Source organism: Heterocephalus glaber, unplaced genomic scaffold (assembly GCF_053883595.1).
Source record: "Heterocephalus glaber isolate CG9 unplaced genomic scaffold, H.glaber_assembly_v1.0 deba00000621, whole genome shotgun sequence".
Classification (NCBI taxonomy): domain Eukaryota; kingdom Metazoa; phylum Chordata; class Mammalia; order Rodentia; family Bathyergidae; genus Heterocephalus; species Heterocephalus glaber.
Window position 1 is genome coordinate 18,947,444 of NW_028258153.1, and position 21,918 is coordinate 18,969,361.

A 21,918-nucleotide genomic window follows, 5' to 3' on the forward strand; every position below is an offset into this window, starting at 1 on the left:
TTTCTGAGGAAACTGAAGTGCAGAGAGATGACTTACAGTCTCTTTTTAAATAGTTTATTTTATCTATGATAATCCCAAGCTTAAAACAACTGAAAAATGACTTGCATCCTAAAAGATTCAAGTTAGTGTCAGCAATTTCCAGATGCATTAGGAGTACAGGCGTACAGTTACCAGGTGTATGGGGTCTCCAGGTGTACTAGTTATGTTGTCTAGTTGCAAACAACAGAATCCAACTCTGGAAGACTTTATTGGAAATTTTATTGTACATATTGGAAGTTTCCAGAACTGGCAGAGAATGTGAAGAGCCAGATCTGGAAATGGACTAGAAGTACGGATTCTCTAGAAGGATAGGAAGGGGCCACATAAAGAGGAGCAGTCTGGTCAAGGTGGAAATGGGTCTCAGCTATTTCAATCTCCATGTATATCCATTGTCTCCTTAGTGTCCTGGGAGTGAGCGTCCACGTGGCTTAGCTCTTCTGGGAACAAATGCTGTCAGTTCCCCGACCTGCTGCTGGCTTCCTATACCTCCCTCCCTGTCCATGAAGAATGATTGTCCTATGGAATGGTAGCTCAGAAGTGCTGGAGATACTATTCCCTGACTAATCCTTACCAAGGAACAGAAATCACTGCAGAAATACTCTGGCTTCTTCTTCCCCTGGAGAAATGTCTGAGGAGTGTTCCCCTACAGTCTCTCCAATGGTTCCAAAAGGGATTGAGCTTCAGTCATGCATGCAAGTAAGTGCTCATTTAGCTAACACTTTCCCCTCTCACTTCATCTTTTTCACATTTCTTCCCCAAATAAACTCACCCAAATGTTTTAGGGTCTACTTTTGAAAAAGCTAAACAAGTCTCTTGCTAGCACCATGACTAAGGGAAAATAAGGTACCTGATTAATAATAGTCCTATGAGGTGTTCTAGTGCCGTTTGCTGAAAACACTATCTCTTCCTTGGCTCTTGAATTGAGTTTATATTCTATAAAATGCTAATGTTAAGTAATCTTTCAAAACTCAGTGGACCATATATGTGTGGTTCTATTTCTAGATTCTCTGTTTTATTCCGATGATCTATATGTCCTTCCTTACACCAACACTGCCTTGATTACTGTAGCTTTAGAAGAAGTCTTAAAATTAGGTACTAAATGTCTTCCAACACTGTTTTTGTTTTGTTTGTTTGTTTGTCTGTTTTAACTTTTCTAGGTCCTTTGTACTCCTACATAACTTTTAAATTTCAATATCCAATTCTTCATTTATAGCAAGTATACACACACCTGAATTTTTATATATACCTTGTGTTTTCTAATCCTGCTAAATTCAAGTACAAGTCCTAGGGGCTCCTAGAGATTCCTTAGTATTTTCTCTGTAGATGATCATTTCATCTACATATAAAGATTTTGCTTCTGATGTGCCAATCCTATCCTAGTAGTGCCATTTTATTGCCAGACTATTTTGGTGGGGACTAGGTTTCAAAGTTTAATGGACAGATAAAGAGTAAGCATATCTGCCCTTGTTCCCCACCTGAAGGAGAAAGCATTGTATCTTCTCCATTCATATAAGGCGTTTTTGCTGGAAGTATGGAGTACATGTCTTTAATCTGTTGAGAAGGTTCTGTTCTACTTCTAGTCTCCTGATAGCTTTTACCATGAACAGCTGTAGAATTTAGTCCAATACTTTTTCTCCAACTAGTGACAGGATCATATGGCTTTTTCCTTTCCTCTGTTAAAATGATGACTTTTGGGGGTGGATCTTCCAATGCTGAACCAACACTGCCATCCCTATAATAAAACCACTTTCTACATACTGCCAGATCTGACTTCTAAGAGTTTGTTTTGTTAAACAAATTTCTATCTATGTGCATACTTTTTTCTTCTATTATCTTCATCCAGTTTTAGGATTAACACAATGTTGATTTCCTAAAATGAGGGGAGAAGTCTTCCTTTTTTTTTCTGCTTTGTTTGATATAATTTATCAGTTAAAATGTTTATGAGCCTGCTGTTGTCATATAGGTAGGTTTTCAAGCTAGGAATATACTTTCTTTAATAGGTGCTATTCAAATTTTATATTTCCTCCAGAGTTAGTTTCATTAATTTGTCTTCCAAGGTACTTCTTAGAAGTTGTCAAATTTATGTCAAAAAAGATTTTTGTAATATGCTTTCTACATCCTTTTAAATTCTGTAAAATCTGTGGTAATGTCTCCTAGATCTTGATATTGCAATTTAAAAAATGTATAATTGATATTGTGTAACAGGAAGAAAAGGTCTCAAGGAGCAGGGTAAGTGGGAGGGGTAGGGGAAAGGAAAGAAGGGAAAAGAAAAAATATGAGAAAAAGAAAAAAATGGAAACAAAGTCTTTGCAAATAGGGAAGGGTGAAGGGCATGGAGGGAGGGCAGAGGAAGGGGAAAAAAAAAAGAACCAAGAAACTCATGTAATGGTACAAGATCCCAATGATGAATGTATCTGTATTTTATACCTACAATGTACCAATAAACTTAATGGGAAAAAAATAGTCCTGTGAGACTATATCCAATGGGAGATTAATGATTCTCTTAAAGGCAATTCTGGATCTTTAGGATGGATGTTATAAGGAGACTTCAAAACAAACATCCACAATTCCAGCCTACCAACTCTTGATTTCACACGTTCTTTCACAGAGTGCTTTTTTATTTTTGTGTTCACCAGATGGCTTATTCTCCCCTTGAAGCACCTCATAATCTAGTGTTTCCACAGTCTTCACCTGGGGCAGAGCTGCCCCAGGAGCTGCACTCTCTGGGACAGGATCAAGAGGAGCTGAAGGAGAAAGTAGAAGTGGTGCCCCATGCTAGGATGGTGGTGACAGTGCGCAAGGCTGCAGTAGTGACCAGGACTCTGGTCCCCACCTTCTGAGCATAGCAAATGACTTCTGCTCCAAGATTGTGAAAAATGTCTTTTGTGACCCTTGCTAATCCAGAACTGGGAATTCTTGGAAATGTAGTTCCTGTAAATTAACATAGCCTAAATCCATCCACACTCACCCAATTATATTCCCACAAAGTAAGTTTTTAAAGAAAGTTGTTTAATTTCATAAAAGGCAAATCAGGCTATCTGGATACATTCAGGACTTACTTTTCTACTCGATTTTATAATGTTAGCATGTATTTCTACTGTTGTGCACAGCAATAGTTCTTTTCTGTTGGTCGCTCTATTATGTTCCACCGTGTGAATGCACCAGTTTAGGCAGCCGGTGTCTTATTGATGGGCATTGGGGTTGTTTCTAGGCTTTGATGCTGTGAACAGTCTCCTCTGAATATTCTTGTGGATGTCTCCAGATGTCCTGGGCAAAAGTCTCTCATAACTTGACACCAGGAGTGGAAGTGCTGGACCTAAGGAAGGTGACTGACCTTGTATCGGCTGCTGGAGCAGTCCCAGTTGTGCCTATTGTCCAAGAATAATTACAGACATTGCCCCTACCTTGTCCCCATTTGCAGCTTGCTTTTCACTTTCTTTTGGCAAATAGAAGTTCTTAGTTTCAATATGACCAAGTTTGTCAGTTTTTAAAAGTGGCTGGCACTCTTTGATATTGTTTAAGAAATCCTACTCTATTTCAAAGTCTAAAAGATATTGCCAATGATTTTTTTCCTATGAGTTTTAAATTTTTATTTTTCATAGTGAAGTCCTCCATCCATCTGGAATTAATTTTGGCATATAGTGTGGTGAAGGTATCTGATTTCATATTTTCTGTATGGATAACCTTTTTATCCAGCTGTATTTATTTTCTCACTGATCTGGCAGGCCACCTCTGTCATATACCAAAATTCTGTACATATGAGGGTCTGTTTTTGAGCTCTATAGTCTGTTCCCTGGTCTCTTTGCCTGTCACAGTGCCAATACCAGCCTGTCTTAATTACCATAGTATCACAAAAATCATATTATCTGAAGGAGCAAGCCTTTTCTTGACACTCATCTTTTGGATAACAGTCTTGGGTATTTTTCTCCTTTTACTACTTTATATGAATTATAGAATCAGCTTATCAAGTAAATATTGTGATTGAAACTTTATTGAAATGGGGAGAGGAATAATACTATGCTAATATCCTCTTATCCACAATGTGATATATCCATCAATTAATTTAGGTCATCTTTCTGCTTATTATTTGCTCTATAGAGGGCCTGAATATATTTTTCTTTTTCTTTTGCCTTTTTGGTATCTTTTAAAATTATTGTAAGTTTGCCTTCTCTTTAATTACATTTTCTGCCTCTATTCCAAGTGTACAGATCTTTAATTGACTTTTTCTAAAATTTTTAACTCATGCTAACAATTTGTTCATAGATCTTTTTTTGCTTTCCTGTGCAGGTGTTGTGTCATCTGAAAATAATGACAGTTTCATTTCTCCATTTCTTCTTTTCTTTTCTTTTTCTTTTTGTGCTGACCAGGGACATGAATATCAGCTGAAGAGAAATAAGACTGGACCATCTTGTCTCATTTTTTATTCAAAAGGTAATTATAATAAAGTTTATGTTTATAGGTACTCTTTATCAGACTAAAGAAACGTTTTCGATTCCTAATTTGCTAAGAGTATTTTTAAACATTTTTGTTGTGGTAAATATATGTAACACAGATTTGGCACTTTAACCATTAGGAACCGCCCAGTTTGCTGTCAGTAAATGGCTTTCACCATGTTGTACAAGCATTACCACTATCTATTTCCAAATTTTTCCACTGGCCCTAAAAGAAATTCTGAACCCATTAACCAATAATATTCCATTTTCCTTTCCCTCTAGGCCCATCGTAAACTCTAATCTGCTTATTGTCTTTATTAAATGGCCTACTCTAGATATTTCACGTAAGTGAAATAACATAACGTGGTATTTTGTAATTCATTTTTTTCACTGAACATGTTTTCAAGGTTATATTGTAGCATGTATCAAAATTTAGTTACATTTACTTATTTAATTTTATTCATTTTTATTGTTGAATAATATTCCATGCTATGTGTATACTACATTTGATTTATTCATTCATCTGCTGAAGGGGACTTGGTTGTTTCTATCTTTTGACTATTGTGAATGATTCCACAGTATTTTTTTATATCATGAATTTATGTTGAATTTTATAATTTTTAAAATTAATTTTATTGGTACATTTTAGGTATAGAATAGAATGACATTCATCATTGGAAATTTGCACCTTTACATAATCTCTCTTGGTTCTTATTTTTCCCCCTTCCCCTGCCCTCCCTTCAACCCCTCCACCCCTCTCAATTTACAAAGACTTTGTTTCCATTTTTTCATTTTCTCATATTAATTCCATTCCCTTCTTTTCTTTCCCCTACCCCTCCACTTCCCCTTCCCCTTTACCCCTTTTCTTCCTATTTCAAATTATCTATTGTATCTTCTAGTCCTTATTTACACTTTCAGTTTCTCACACTAGAGAGACTATTCAGTATTTACACATATGGATCCTATTTATTTCCCTTAAGAGTATGGCCTCAATGTGCATCCATTTAGCATAAATGCCTCTAATTTATTGTTTTTTATGGCTGAATAGTACTCCATCTTATTAAAAAAACCCCACATTTTCTTTATCCAGTTTCTAGTTGATGGGCAATTGGGCTGGTTCCAAGTTTTAGCTATTACAAACCGTGCTGCTATGAACATGGGCGCACATATATCACTGTGGTATGATTCTTTTAATTCTTTGGGGAAGATACCTAGCAGAAGAATAGCTGGGTCAAATGGGACTTCCAGTCCTGGTTCTTTGAGGTATCTCCATACTGATTTCCACAGTGGTTGCCACCAGTCTACACTCCCACGAGCAATGAAGCAGGGTTCCTCTTTCCCCACAGTATTGCCAGCATTTGTTATTGGTTGATTTCTTGATAGCAGCCATTCTTTCTGGAGTGAGGTGGAATCTTAGTGTTGTTTTCATTTGCATCTTTCAAATGAACAATGATGTTGAACATTTTTTCATATGCTTATTTGCTATTTGTACTTCTTTGAGAAAAGTCTGTTCATTTCAGGTGCCCATTTTTGGATTGGGTCTTTAAATTTGGGAGGTCTGATCTTTTTAAGTTCTTTATAGATTCAAGGTAGTAGACCTTTGTCTGAGGAACAGCAGGTGAAGATTTTTTTCCCACATTGTGGGTTGTCTCTTCACGCTGCTGGTGGTTTCTCTTGCAGTGCAGAAGCTTTTTAATAAGAAGAGATCCCATTTGTTGATTGTTTGTGCTTGTTCATGAGCAACTGAGGTTATGTTCATACAATCTTTTCCTATACCAATGTCTTCAAGAGTTCTACCTACCTCTGTTCCAGCCGGTTCAGCGGTTCTATTTTAATATTTAGATCTTTAATCCATTTCGATTTTAGTTTAGTTCATGGAGAGAGATATAGGTCAAGTGTTGATCTTTGGCAAGTTGAAGCCCAATTTTTCCAGCACCATTTATTAAAGAGGCTATCTTTCCTCCAGTGAGGGTGTTTGGCTCCTTTGTCGAAGATGTGGTGGCTGAGTGTGTCTGGAGCTGTTTGTGCATCTTCTAATCTGTTCCACTGGTCCTCAGGTCTGTTTCTTTGCCAGTACCATGCTGTTTTTATCACATTAGCTTTGTAGTATAGTTTCAAGTTGGGGGTTGTGATACCCCCTGCCATGTCTCTGTTACCTAGAATTGCTTTTGCTGTTCTGGGCCTCTTCTTGCTCCAAGTGAAATTTTGGATTGTTTTCTCCAAGTCTGTGAAGTATGCTGTTGGGATTTCAATTGGGATGCATTGAATCTGTATAGCAGTTTTGGAAGTATGGTCATTTTTACTATGTTGATCCTTCCTACCCAGGAGCAGGGGATGTCTTTCCATTTTCTGATATTGTCTTCAATCTCTCTTTTCAGAGTGCTATAGTTTTCAGAGAAGAGGTCTTTGATTACTTTTGTTAGGTTGATTCCTAGGTATTTCAGTTTTTTGGATGCTATTGTGAAAGGAATTGTTTGCCCTATTTCTGTCTCAGTGAGTCTGTTGTTCATGCAGAAGAAAGCTATTGATCTTATATCCAGCTACTCTACTGAATTTGGTTATTAAATCTAGAAGACTTTTGGTGGCATACTTGGGATCTTCTATATAGAGTATCATGTCATCTGGAAATAATGACAATTTGACTTCTTCATTTCCTATCTTTATTCCTTTTATTTCTTTCTCTTTTCTAATTGCTGTGGCTAATGTTTCCAGAACTATATTGTGCAGGAGTGGTGATAGTGAACATCCTTGTCTTGTTCCTGATTTTAGTGTGAAGGATTTCAGTTTTTGACCATTTAGTATGATATTGGCTGTTGGGTTTTCATAGATGGCTTTTATCAGTTTGAGGTAGAGACCATCTATTCCAATTTTTTGTAGGGTTTTTATCATAAATGCATGTTGGATTTTGTCAAATGCTTTTTCCTGCATCTATTGAGATGATCATATGGTTTTTGTCCATGGCTCTATTGATATAGTGTATTACATTGATTGATTTGTGTATGTTGAACCATCCCTGCATCCCTGGGATGAATCTCACTAGGTCAGGGTGTATGATGTTCTTGATGATCTTCTGCATTCTGTTTGCCAGTATCTTATTAAGGATTTTTGCATGTATGTTCATTAGTGAGATTGGCCTATAGTTCTCCTTTTCAGTTGAGTCTTTCTCTGCTTTGGGGATCAAGGTGATGCTTGCTTCCAGGAATGAATTTGGGAGTATTCCTTCTCTTTCAATTTCATTGAAGAGTTTAAAGAGTAGTGGCAGCAGTTCCTCTCTAAATGTCCTGTAGAATTCAGCAGTGAATCCATCAGGGCCCGGGATTTTCTTAGTTGATAAGTTTTTAATTACGTTTTCAATTTCATTGGTTGATATTGGGTTGTTCAGAATTTTTAGATCTTCTTTGTTCAACTTTGGTAATTCATATGTATCTAGGAATCTGTCCATTTCTCCTGTGTTGTCCCTCTTATTGGTGTATAGGTTCTGGAAGTAGGTATTGATGATCCTCTGGATTTCTGCTGGGTCCATTGTAATTTCACCCTTTTCATTTCTAATTGCATGGGTTTGGGCCTTTTTTTCCTTTTTCTGATAAGGTTGGCTAAGGGTTTGTCAATTTTGTTGATTCTTTTGAAGAACCAACTCTTGGCTTCATTGATTTTTTTGTGTCCTTCTCTTAGTGTCCATTCTGCTGCATAAACTTTTTTTGTTGTTTTTTTTTTGGTATCAGGGATCGAACTCGGGTCCTTGTGCTTGCAGGGCAAGCGTCAGAACCACTGAGCTAAATCCCCAGCCCCTTGCATAAACTTTCAATGGGTTTTTAATCTCCTAGAAATCTGTTTGCATCTGTTTTATGGATCCATTTGTTTCTTATGTTGGGATTCCATCATGTTTCTCAGCCCCTCTATTTTTCTATGTGTGTCCACTCTAGATTTATTAATCATGCCTTCCACTATGGGCGCAATCTCTGCTGTTATCTGAGAAATTATTTCTGATTTAATTTTTCCAGAAATTATTTCTGATTTAATTTTTCCAGATCCTCTTTTGTTGGCAGTTTAGGGAGTCCAGGTGGATGAGTATCAGATTATTGCATCTTGTTTCCCTTTGGGGTTGCTTCAGGTGATCTGGAAGTCTGGTTTTGAGACTTGTTTACATGTCTTCTCATTTCAATGGGGATGGGGGGGTGCCGAGGGAGTGTGCTGCTGGCACTGCACGACTCACCTCCTCGGTGCTGGGGGTGGTGGTATGGCAGCCCAAAAGGCTCACCTCCTCTGTGCTGGGGGGGTGGTTCTGCTCCTTGGTGCTCAGGGTGGTGTTATGGTTGCCCAAAAGGCTCAGCTCCTCGGTGCTGGGGGCTCTGCTCCTTGGTGCTCAGGTCCTGTTTAATTTTGTAATTGCTTTGTCTGTATCTATTGAGGTAATCATGTGTCTATATATATTTTTTTCCGGTACTGGGAATTGAACTCAGGACCTTGCATATTTTCTTTTAATCTGACAATGTGTGGATGACATTTTAAGTCAAGCAAGGGCTCAATAATTTTACTTCTCATGCACTCTTTCTTAGGTAGCTACTAGAGGATGCATTCCAAAAAACTGAGGGTGTAAACTAAGAAAGGAAGTGCTGGGAGGATCCAACAAATGAGAGAGGAGAATGGAACTTCCACAATAAGGGCGAGAGCCATGCATTCATTAGTCTTGAGGAGCTGAGTCCTATCTGGAGCAGGTCAGGAGGATCCAGGAGAGATTTACTTAATAATGAAAAATTCAGAATCTCTCTGTTGATTCCAAACATAATGAAAGGAGGGGAACCTAGGCTTGGGTTGGTTGCAACAAGAAAGCAATATGAGTATTAACTCCAAAAAAACCCAAACCAAAACAAACAAAAAAATGTGATAAGGGAAGAAAAAAAATTCATAGGACTGTCCATGATTCATCTATAATAGCAACTGCAGTACTTAGTCATAGCTACACATGCAGAATATATATACATATTTTTGGTACCAGGGATTGAACTCAGGTCTTTGCATTTGAGAGGCAGGTACCAGAACCACTGAGCTAAATGGCACCCCATTTATATACTTTTTTTTTTTTGGTACCAGAGATCGAACTCAGGACCTTGCGCTTATGAAGCAGGGCGTAAAACCACTGAGCTAAATCCCCGGCCCCAGAATATGAACCTATTAAAAATGTGATGTATTGTCTTAGGGAATTGGGTGTCAGGAGGAGCGGATACATATGGTAGAGGTGGTGGCATTTGGCAGAAAAGAATTACATTCTCACCTTCCCTAGTGGGAAGTCCATGGATAATACCTAAGATATGGAAATCAGGAATTAGGAAGATACATATGTTATATATTGATTATATATTAACATAAATACCAAAATACCTAATGGAATGAATTGAAAGTAGTTGTCTCTGGACAAGGAGTGTATGGGCAAGGAGAACTATTTATGACAATATTAAAAATTATAAAACTGTTTGACCACTGAAATTATTTGCTTATATAACCTTGACAAACACTAAATTAAAAAGAGAAATGAAACACTTTCCTCTCTGTCAGGCCTACACTGAATCCACCACCACATACTTCCAATACATACCTCAAATCCATCCACTTCTCCCACCTCCTTCATGTGGCTCTTCTGTCTGTTTCAAAAGAAATACATCTTTATTTCAAAGGAAAATTTAAGAAGACTCTTCAAGTGATCTGTTTCAAATCAAGAGAAGCCAAGATTTAAAATGATATTCCATAAGAAAAATGTGGCTGTAGAAAGGCACCTCCTCAGCTTTCTGCCACTATGCCTGTGTCCACAGACGTTCTTCCCTCTTTTCCTACTCCAGTGAGAAAGCTGGCTCTCTTCTCATCTGAGGGCCGTCCCTCCATCTCCTGCATCCTCTTAAGTCTCCTCAGATGTGTTGCATTCTTAATCATCTCCTCTCCCTCTCCACTGACCCCTTCACACGAACATATCAACATGCACTGTTTCTATATTTTTATTTTTAACTTTATTTTTTATTTGTACATATTTGTCTTACACAATGACCACATGCATCATAGAGAATTTGTACTTGTACATAATATATCTTAATTATTTTTCCCATCACCCTCCCCTCCCTTTCGCCCTTCTTCTCTTCCTCATTTACAAAAGCATCATTTCCATTTTTGCCTTTTTCCTTCCTTCCCCTCCCTCCCCCCCTTGTTCATCTTTCCATGGAACGTGTTCTTCCTACCTCCCAATATCTATCCTCCATTATGCTCCTTATTTACCCTGCAGGTTTCTCACACAAGAAAAATAATATGATATTTAAACTTGTATATCTTATTTATTTCACTTAAAATGACTCAAATCCATCCTTCTTTGTGGCAGAGTAGTACTCCAGTGCATGTAAAAACCACATTTTTTTATTCATTAAGTTTATTGATACATTTTACGTATGCATTATGAACACATCCATGATTGGGAATTTGTACCTTTACATGACATATCTTGGTTCTTATTTTTTTCCCATTCCCTTTCTCTCCCTTAAACCCCTCACCCCTCCCTATATACATAAGCTTTGTTTCCATCCTTTTTTTCCATTTTTTTCTTTCCCTTCTTTCCTTTATCTGCTCCCTAGTTCCCCTTCCTCTTTGAACAGTATCTTCCCATTCCTCACTATCTATTATACATGTCGTTTCTCATTTACATTTTCATTTTCTCACACCAGAGAAATAATTAAGTATTTACACATTTGTGTCTTATTTATTTCACTTAAGAGTATGGCCTCAAGGTGCATCCATTTAGCTACAAATGTCTCTAGTTTATCTTTACTTCTGGCTGAGTAATACTCCTTCTATAAAAAAAAAAACAAACCCACATCTTCTTTATCCAGTCACCAGCTGATGGGCATTTGGGCTGTTTCCAAGATGTAGCTATTATAAACTGTGCCATTACAAACATGGGTGTTCATATATCTCTGTGGTATGATGCTTTTAATTCTTTTGATAACATTCTCAGAAGAGGGATAGCTGGGTCAAATGGGACCTCTAATCCTAGTTTTTTGAGGAATCTCTGCACTGATTTCCACCAGTCTACACTCCGACCAACAGTGAAGAAGGGTTTCTTTTTCCCCACAGTCCCTCCAGCATTTGTTATTGGTTGATTTCATGATAGCAGCCATTCTTTCTGGAGTGAGATGGAATCTCAATGTTGTTTTCATCTGCATCTCTCTAATGACCAGTGATGTGGAACATTTTTTCATATCTTTATTTGCTGCATCTGAGAAATGCCTATTCATTTCAGATGCCAATTTTTGGATTGAGTCTTTATATTTGGGGGGGTCTGATTTTTTTAAAGTTCTTTATATAGTCTAGATAGTAAACCTTTGTCTGAGGAACAGCTGGTAAAAATTTTTTTCCCCATGATGTAGGTTGTATCTTCACTCTGTTGGTGGTTTCTCTTGCTGTGCAGAAGATTTTAAAAAGATGAGATCCCAGTTGTTGATTTTTTGTGCTAGTTCCCATGCATCTGAGGTTTTGTTCATAAAGTCTTTTCCTATGGCAATGTCGTCCAGAGTTCTACCTAACCTATATTCTAGCAGTTTAGTGTTTTTGTTTTAATATTTAGATCTTTGACCCACTTTGATTTTAGTTTAATGGATGGTGAAAGATATGAGTCTAGTTTTAATCTTTGGCAAGTTGAACCCAGTTTTTCCAACACAGTTTATTAAACAGACTATCTTTTCTCCAGTGAGGGTGTTTGGCTCCTTTGTCAAAGATGAGTTGGCTGAGTACACCTGGAGTTGTTTCTGCATCTCCTAATCTGTTCCATTGATTCTTGGTTCTCTTTCTTTGCCAGTACCATGCTGTTTTTAATCACAGTATCTTTGTAGTATAGTTTCAAGTTGGGGATTGTATTACTCCCTGCCTTGTCTTAGTTGCCTAGAATTACTATCACTATTCTGGGTCTCTTCTGGTTCAAAATGAATTTTTGGATTGTTTTCTCTAGTTCTGTGAAATATACTATTGTGATTTCAATTGGCATTGCATTGAATCTATATAGCAGTTTTGGAAGTATGGCCATTTTCTCTATATTGGTCTTCTGACCCAGGAACAAGGTATATCTTTCTGTTTTTTGATATCCTCTTCAATCTCTTTTTTCGTAGTGCTGTAGTTTTCAAAGTAGAGGTCTTTTACTTCCTTTGTTAGATTGATTCCTAGGTATTTCTTTGTTTTGGGTGCTATTGTGAAAGGAGTTTCATCAATTTGCCTCTCAGTGAGCCTGTTATTTGTGTACAGGAAGGCTATTGATTTTTAAATTTTTTTATTGATTTTTAAGACTTGACCTTGTATCTAGCTACTCTACTGAATTTGATTTTTTTTTTTTTTTTTGGTACTGGTGATGGAACTCAGGTCCTTGTGCCTGTGAGGCAGGTGGCAGAACCACTGAGCTAAATCCCTGGCCAACTGAATTGAATTATTAAGTCTAGAAGTCTTTTGGTGGAGTTTTTGAGGTTTTCTATATAGAGCATCATGTCATCTGCAAATAATGACAATTGAACTTGTTTGTTTTCTATGCTTATTCCTTTTATTTATTTCTCTTGTCTAATTAGTGTGGCTAATGTTTCCAGAGCGATATTGAACAGGAGTGGTGATAGTAAACATTCTTGTCTTGTTCCTGAGTTTAGCATGAATGATATCAGCTTTTGAACATTTAGTATTATGTTGGCTGTTGTTTTTTTCATAGGTGCCTTTTATCAGGTTGAGAGAAAGACCATCTATTCCGATTTTTTTGTAGGGTTTTAATCATGAATGGGTGTTGGATTTTGTCAAATGATTTTCTGCATCTATTGAGATGATTGTATGGTTTTTGTCCTTGACCTTGCTAATATAGTGTACTTCATTTATTGATTTACATATGTTGAACCATCCTTGAATCCCTGGGATGAGTCCCACTTGGTCAAAGTGTATGATCTTCTTGATGATCGTCTGCCTTCTATTTGCCAGTGTCTTAGTGAGGATTTTTGCATCTATGTTCATTAGGGAGATTGGGCTGTAGGTCTCTTTTTCATTGAGTCTTTCTCTGTTTTTGGTATCAAAGTAATGCTTGCTTCCAGGAAAGAATATTGGAGTATTGCTTCCTTTTTAATTTCATTAAAGAGTTTGAGGAGTAGTAGCTTTAGCCCTTCTCTAAATGTCTTATAGAATTCAGCAGTGAAGCCATCAGGACCTGGGTTTTTCATTGTTGGTAAGTTTTTAATTACATTTTCAATTTCATTGATTTTTTTGCTTAAATTCTTTTATTGGTGTATTTTAGGTATAAAATACATTTACATTTAACATCGGTTGCTTGTACCTGTACATGATGTATCTTGGTTTGTATTTTTTCCTCATTCCCTGGGCACCCTTCCCCCGCTCCACCCTTCCCTATTTACACAGACTTTGTTTCCATTTTTTTCTTTTGTCATAATTTTTCCTTTCCCTTCTTTCCTTTCCCCTTCCTCTCTCACTTCTGCTACCCCTTTGGACCTTTTCTTCCTATTTCAAATTATCAATTATTCATTTAAATCCTTATTTACACTTTCAGTTTCTCATACGAAAACTATTTGATATTTACACCTGTGTGTTCTATTTATTTCACTTAAGAGTATGGCCTCAATATGAATCCATTTAGCTATAAATGTTTCTAGTTTCTCGTTCTTTATGGCTGAGTAGTACTCCATTCTATAAAAAACCCCACATCTTCTTTATCCAGTTTCCAATTGATGGGCACTTGGGCTGTTTCCAAGCTTTAGCTATTACAAACTGTGCCGCTATAAACATGGGTGCACATATATTGCTGTGGTATGATTCTTTTAGTTCTTTTTTTTGTTGTTGTTGTTAAATTCTTTTATTGGTACATTTCAGGTATACAACACAGTTACATTTCTCATTGGGAATTATACCTTTACATAATGCATCTTGGTTCTTATTTTTTCCCCATTCCTAGCCCTCTCTTCACCCCCTCCACCCTTCCCTATTTACAAAGACTTTATTTCCATTTTTTCCATTTCTCATCATTTTTCCGTTCCCTTCTTTCCTTTCCCCTGCCCCTCCCACTACCCCTACCCCTTTGGACCTTTTCATCCTATTTTGCATTATCGATTATTCATTCTAATCATTGGTACATTTTAGGTATACAATATAATGACATTCATCATTGGAAATTTGCACCTTTACATAGTCTCTCTTGGTTCTTATTTTTCACCCTTGCCCAGCCCTCCCTTCAACCCCTCCAGTCCTCCCTATTTACAAAGATTTTGTTCCTATTTTTCCATTTTCTCATATTAATCCCATTCCCTTCTATCCTTTCCCCTAGCCCTCCCACTTCCTTCCCCTTTGCCTCTTTTCTTCCTATTTCACATTACCTATTATACATTTTAGTCCTTATTTACACTTTCAGTTTCTCACACTAGAGAAACTATTCAGTATTTACACATGTGTGTCCTATTTATTTCACTTAAGAGTATGGCCTCAGTATGCATCCATTTAGCTATAAATGTCTCTAGTTTCTCGTTCTTTATGGCTGAGTAATACTCCATTTTATATTAAAAAAAAACCACATTTTCTTTATCCAGTCTCCAGTTGATGGGCATTTAGGCTGTTTCCAAGTTTTAGCTATCACAAACTGTGCTGCTATGAACATGGGTGCACATATATCACTGTGGTATGATTCTTTTAATTCTTTGGGGAAGATCCCCAGCAGTGGAATAGCAGGGTCAAATGGGACTTCCAGTCCTAGTTCTCTGAGGTATCTCCATACTGATTTCCACAGTGGTTGCACCAGTCTACACTCCCACCAGCAGTGGAGCAGGGTTCCTCTTTCCCCACAGCCCCGCCAGCATTTGTTATTGGTGGATTTCATGATAGCAGCCATTCTTTCTGGAGTGAGGTGGAATCTCAGCGTTGTTTTCATTTGCATCTCTCGAATGACCAGTGATGTTGAACATTTTTTCATGTATTTATTTGCTATTTCTACTTCTTTGTCTGAGAAATGTCTGTTCATTTCAGATGCCCATTTTTGGATTGGGTCTTTAAATTTGGGAGGTCTGATCTTTTTAAGTTCTTTATAGATTCAAGGTAGTAGACCTTTGTTTGAGGAAGAGCAGGTGAAGATTTTTTCTCACATTGTGGATTGTCTCTTCACACTGGTGGTGGTTTCTCTTGCTGTGCAGAAGCTTTTTAATGAGAAGAGATCCCACTTGTTGATTGTTTGTGCTAGTTCACAGGCCACTGAGGTTTTGTTCATAAAATCTTTTCCTACACCAATGTCTTCAAGAGTTCTACCTAACCTCTGTTCCAACTGGTTCAGAGTTGCTATTTTAATATTCAGATCTTTAATCCATTTCGATTTTAGTTTAGTGCACGGCAAGAGATATAGGTCTAGTTTTAATCTTTGGCAAGTTGGAGGCCAATTTTTCCAGCACCATTTATTAAAGAGGCTATCTTTCCTCCAGTGAGGGTGTTTGGCTCCTTTGTCGAAGATGTGGTGGCTGAGTGTGTCTGGAGCTGTTTGTGCATCTTCTAATCTGTTCCACTGGTCCTCAGGTCTGTTTCTTTGCCAGTACCATGCTGTTTTTATCACATTAGCTTTGTAGTATAGTTTCAAGTTGGGGGTTGTGATACCCCCTGCCATGTCTCTGTTACCTAGAATTGCTTTTGCTGTTCTGGGCCTCTTCTTGCTCCAAGTGAAATTTTGGATTGTTTTCTCCAAGTCTGTGAAGTATGCTGTTGGGATTTCAATTGGGATGCATTGAATCTGTATAGCAGTTTTGGAAGTATGGTCATTTTTACTATGTTGATCCTTCCTACCCAGGAGCAGGGGATGTCTTTCCATTTTCTGATATTGTCTTCAATCTCTCTTTTCAGAGTGCTATAGTTTTCAGAGAAGAGGTCTTTGATTACTTTTGTTAGGTTGATTCCTAGGTATTTCAGTTTTTTGGATGCTATTGTGAAAGGAATTATTTGCCCTATTTCTCTCTCAGTGAGTCTGTCATTGGTGTAGAGGAAAGCTATTGATTTTTGTGTGTTGACCTTGTAACCAGCTACTTGACTGAATTTGGTTATTAAGCCTAGAAGAATTTTGGTGGAGTTCTTGGGGTCTTCTATATAGAGTGTCATGTCATTTGCAAATAATGACAATTGGACTTCTTCATTTCCTATCTTTATTCCTTTTATTTCTTTCTCTTTTCTAATTGCTGTGGCTAATGTTTCCAGAACTATATTGTGCAGGAGTGGTGATAGTGGACATCCTTGTCTTGTTCCTGATTTTAGTGTGAAGGATTTCAGTTTTTGACCATTTAGTATGATATTGGCTGTTGGGTTTTCATAGATGGCTTTTATCAGTTTGAGGTAGAGACCATCTATTCCAATTTTTTGTAGGGTTTTTATCATAAATGCATGTTCGGTTTTGTCAAATGCTTTTTCTGCATCTATGGAGATAATCATGTTTTTTGTCCTTGGCTCTATTGATACAATGTATTACATTGACTGATTTGCGTATATTGAACCAACCCTGTATCCCTGGGATGACTCCCACTTGGTCAGAGTGTATGATGTTCTTGATGATCTTCTGCATTCTGTTTGCCAGTATCTTATTAAGGATTTTTGCATGTATGTTCATTAGTGAGATTGGCCTATAGTTCTCTTTTTCAGTTGGGTCTTTCTCTGCTTTGGGGATCAAGGTGATGCTTGCTTCCAGGAATGAATTTGGGAGTATTCCTTCTCTTTCAATTTCATTGAAGAGTTTAAAGAGTAGTGGCAGCAGTTCCTCTCTAAATGTCCTGTAGAATTCAGCAGTGAATCCATCAGGGCCCGGGCTTTTCTTAGTTGATAAGTTTTTAATTACATTTTCAATTTCATTGGTTGATATTGGGTTGTTCAGAATTTTTAGATTTTCTTCGTTCAACTTTGGTAATTCATATGTATCTAGGAATCTGTCCATTTCTCCTGTGTTGTCCCTCTTATTGGTGTATAGGTTCTGGAAGTAGGTATTGATGATCCTCTGGATTTCTGCTGGGTCTGTTGTCATTTCACCCTTTTCATTCCTCATTGCATGGATTTGGGCCTTTTTTTCCTTTTTCTGATAAGGTTGGCTAAGGGTTTGTCAATTTTGTTGATTCTTTCGAAGAACCAACTCTTGGCTTCATTGTTTTTTTGTATTGTTCTCTTAGTCTCCATTGCATTGATTTCTCCTCTGATCTTTATAATTTTCTCCCTTGTATGAACTCTGGGGTTGTCCTGCTCTTCTTTTTCTAGAAGCTTGAGGTGCAGCATCAGGTTGTTTAATTATGTGTATTCACTGGTATGAATTTCCCTCGTAAGACTGCTTTCATTGTGTCCCGTAGATCCCGATATGCTGTATTGTCATTGTCATTTAATTGAAGGAACTGTCTGATTTCTTCTTTAATTTCCTCTGTGACCCATTGGTTATTCAGAAGTGTGTTGTTCAATTTCCACGTGTTTATGAAATTTTTTGAGTTTCTTTTGCTATAGATTTCCAATTTCATTGCACTATGGTCTGATAATATACAGGGGATAACTTCAATTCCTTTGCACTTACTTAAACATGTTCTATGTGTGAGTGTGTGGTCTATTTTGGAGAATGACCCATGTGCAGGTGAGAAGAATGTGTATTCTGATTTTGTGGGGTGGAAGACTCTGTAAACATCTGTTAAGTTCATTTGTTCAAGAGTTTGATTGAGTTCTAGTATTTCATATTTGGAATATGTCACTCCAAGCTCTTCTTGCCTTGATGGTTTGTGTTGAGTAGTCTGCTGTGATTCTGATGGGCTTTCCTTTGTATGTGATTTGTTTCTTTTCTCTAACTGCTTGTAGAACTTTGTTCTTCTGTTGAGTTTCTGGAATCTTAACAATTATATGCCTATGTGTAGATTTTTTTTGATCAAGGCTATTTGGAGTCCTATATGCCTCACTTATCTGTGTGTCAAGCTCTTTTCCCCTGTTTGGGAAGTTTTCTGCCATTATTTCTGTGAAGAGTTTTTTTATGTCATCTCCACTCTCTCCTGTTTCTTTATTGACTCCAGTCAGTCTTATGTCATTCTTCTTTGCATCATCTAGCAGCTGCTGGGTTGATTTCTCATGTCCCCTTATAATTTTGAAGCAATTTTTCTTTTCCTGGTTACTAATTGCAATCTTATCTTCTATATCTGAAATTCTGTCCTCACATTGGCTCATTCTGCTGTGTAGACTTTCAGTGGAGCTTTTCATCTCCTGGAAATCTATTTGCATCTGTTTTATGGATTTCATTTGTTTCCTATGTTGGGATTCCATGGTGTTCCTCAGCTCCTCTCTAGATTTATTAATCACGTCTTGCACTAGGAGCACAATTTTTCCTGGTATCTGAGAAATTATTTCTGATTTCATTTTTTCCAGATCCCCTTTTGTTGCCAGTTCAGTGGGTCCAGGTGTTTGAGTATTAGAGTGTTCCATCTCATTTCCCTTTGGGGTTGCTGTAGGTGATCTGGAAGTCTGGTTTTGAGACTTATTTACATGTTTTGTCATTTCTACTGTGGGGGGGGGCTGTTGGCACCTGCACGGATTACCTCCTCTGAGCTGGGAGAGGTGGGACAGGGGCCTGGAGCAGCGGTAGGGATGGTGGCCCCAAAGCCCTTTACTCTGGGCTGGGAGCAGTGGGAGAGATGGTGGCTGGGAAGCCCCTTCCTCTGAACCAGGAGCAGTGGGACGGGTACTCAGAAGCCCCTACCTCTGGGCCGGGAGTGGCGGGACTCAATACTGTGGTCTGGTGGTCCGGTGTCCTCTGGATCTTTGCAGTGTGGAACCAGGTGGCTGCCTGTCTGCAGCAGCCTGATTGATTCTTTTAGTTCTTTTGAGAAGATACCCAGCAGGGGAATAGCTGGGTCAAATGGGACCTCTAGTCCTAGTTCTTTGAGGTATCTCCATACTGACTTCCACAGTGGTTGCACCAGTCTGCACTCCCACCAACACTGCAGAAGTGTTCCTTTCTCTCCTCACCCCCACCAGGCTTTGTTATTGGTTGATTTCTTGATAGCAGCCATTGTTTCTGGGGTGAGGTGGAATCTCAGTGTTGTTTTCATCTGCATCTCTCCAATGACCAGTGATGTGGAAAATGTTTTCATGTTTATTTCCTACTTTTAGTTCTTAGTCTGAGAAATGTCAGTTTATTTCAGGTGCCCATTTTTGAATTGGGTCTTTAAATTTGGGAGGTCTGATTTTTTTCAGTTCTTTATGTATTCTAGATAGTAGTCCTTTGTCTGAGTTACAACTACTAAAAAGTTTTTTTCCCACCTTGTAGGTTGTCTCTTAGCTCTGTTGGTGGTTTCTCTTGCAGTGCAGAAGCTTTTTAATAAGAAGAGATCCCAGTTGTTGATTCTTTGTGCTAGTTCCTGTGCTACTGAGGTTTTGTTCATACAGTCTTTTCCTGTGCCAATGTCTTCAAAGTTCTACCTAACTTATCTTCCAGCAAGTTTAGTGTTTCTGTCTTAATATTTAAATCTTTAATCCACTTTGATATTAGTTTAGTGTATGATGATAGATATGGGTTTAGTTTTCATCTTTGGCAGGTTGAAATCCAGTTTTTCCAACACCATTTATTAAATAGGCTATCTTTCCTCCAATGAGGGTAGTTGGCTCCTTTTTCAAAGGTTAGGTGGCTGAGTATGTCTGTAGTTGTTTCTGCATCTTCTAATCTATTCCACTCATCCTCGGGTCAGTTTCTTTGCCAGTACAATGCTGTTTTTATCATAGTAGACTTATAGTATAGTTTCAAGTTGGGGATTGTGATACCCCCAGCTATGTCTCTGTTGCTTAGGAATTGCTTTAGCTATTCTAGGTCTCTTCTGGTTCCAAATGAATTTTTGTATTGTTTTCTCTAGTTCTGTGAAGTATATTGTTGGAATTTCAACTGGCATTCCATTAAATCTATAGAGTAGTTTTGGAAGCATGGCCATTTTCACTATATTGGTTCTTCCTACCAAGGAGCAAGGGATGTCTTTCCATTTTCTTATACCCTCTTTGATCTCTTTTTTCAGAGTGCTGTAGTTTTCAGTGTAGAGGTATTTTGCTTCCTTTGTTAGATTAATTCCTGGATATTTCATTTTTTGATGCTATTTTAAAAGGAATTGTTTCCCTAATTTCTCTCTCAGTGAGTCTGTTATTTGTGTATAAGAAGGCTATTGTTTTTTGAGTGTCTGTCAATTAAATCTAGAAGTCTTTTGGTGGAGTTTTTGGGTCTTCTATGTAAAGTATCTTATCATCAGCAAATAATGACAGTTGAACTTCTTCCTTCCCTATCTTTATTCCTTTTATTTCTTTCTCTTTTTTAATTGCTGTGGCTAATGTTTCCAGAACTATATTGAACAGGAGTGGTGATAGTGGGCATCCTTGTCTTGTTCCTGATTTTAGCATGAAAGTTTTCAGTTTTTGACCATTTAGTATGATGTTGGCTATTAGTTTTTCATAGACAGCCTTAATCAGGTTGAGATAAAGACCTTCTATTCCAATTTTCTGTAGGGTTTTTATCATAAAGGGTGTTGGATTTTGTCGAATGCTTTTTCTGAATCTATTGAGATGATCATATGTTTTTTGTCCTTGACTGTGTTAATATAGTGTATTACATTTATTGATTTGCATATGTTGAACCATCCTTGCATCCCTGGGATAAATCTGACTTGGTCTGGGTGTATGATCTTCTTGATGACCCTCTGTATTCTGTTTGCCAGTATCTTGTTGAGGATTTTTGCATCTATGTTCATTAGGGAGATTGGCCTGTAGTTCTCTTTTTGGGTTGGGTCTTTCCCTGGTTTTGAAATCAAAGTAACACTTGCTTCCAGGAATGAATTTGGAAGCCTTGCTTCCCTTTCAATTTCCCTGATGAGTTTAAAGAGTAATGGCAATAGTTCTTCTTTAAATGTCTTGTAGAATTCAGCAGAGATGCCATCAGGACCTGGGCTTTTCTTTGTTGGTAAATTTTTTATTACATTTTCAATTTCACTCATTGCAATTGGGGTGTTTAGAATTTCTATATCTTCTTCATTTAACTTTGGCAGTTTGTATGCATCTAGGAATCTGTCCATTTCTTCTGTGTTTTCCATTTTATTAGAGTACAGGTTCTTGATGTAGGTATTGATGATCCTCTGGATTTCTGCTGGGTCTGTTGTGACTTTATCTTTTTTGTTCTTAATTGCATGGATTTGAGCCCTTTCCTCCTTTTTTTTTTGATAAGGTTGGCTAAAGGTTTATTGATATTATTTATTCTTTCAAAAAACAAACTCTTCAATTCATTGATTATTTTTGTATCATTCTCTTAGTCTCCATTGCATTGATATCTGCTCTGATATTTATAACTTCCTCTCCTGTAAGAGTTTTGGGTTTGTTATGCTCTTCTTTTTCTAGGAGTTTGAAGTTCTGGATTAGGTTATTAATTTGAGTTCTC

At 37.6% G+C, this 21,918-nt stretch overlaps 1 long non-coding RNA gene across 1 annotated transcript in view; it reads left to right on the plus strand.

Annotated features, from left to right (window-relative positions):
• Positions 1-456: 456 nt before the first annotated feature.
• The window catches only part of LOC147829379 (uncharacterized), a 49,008-nt gene continuing 27,546 nt past the window's right edge, over positions 457-21,918 (plus strand). The window contains exons 1-2 of the long non-coding RNA XR_015449127.1: positions 457-735; positions 4,407-4,470. This is a non-coding gene — a long non-coding RNA (uncharacterized LOC147829379). The remainder of the gene's footprint in view (positions 736-4,406; positions 4,471-21,918) is intronic.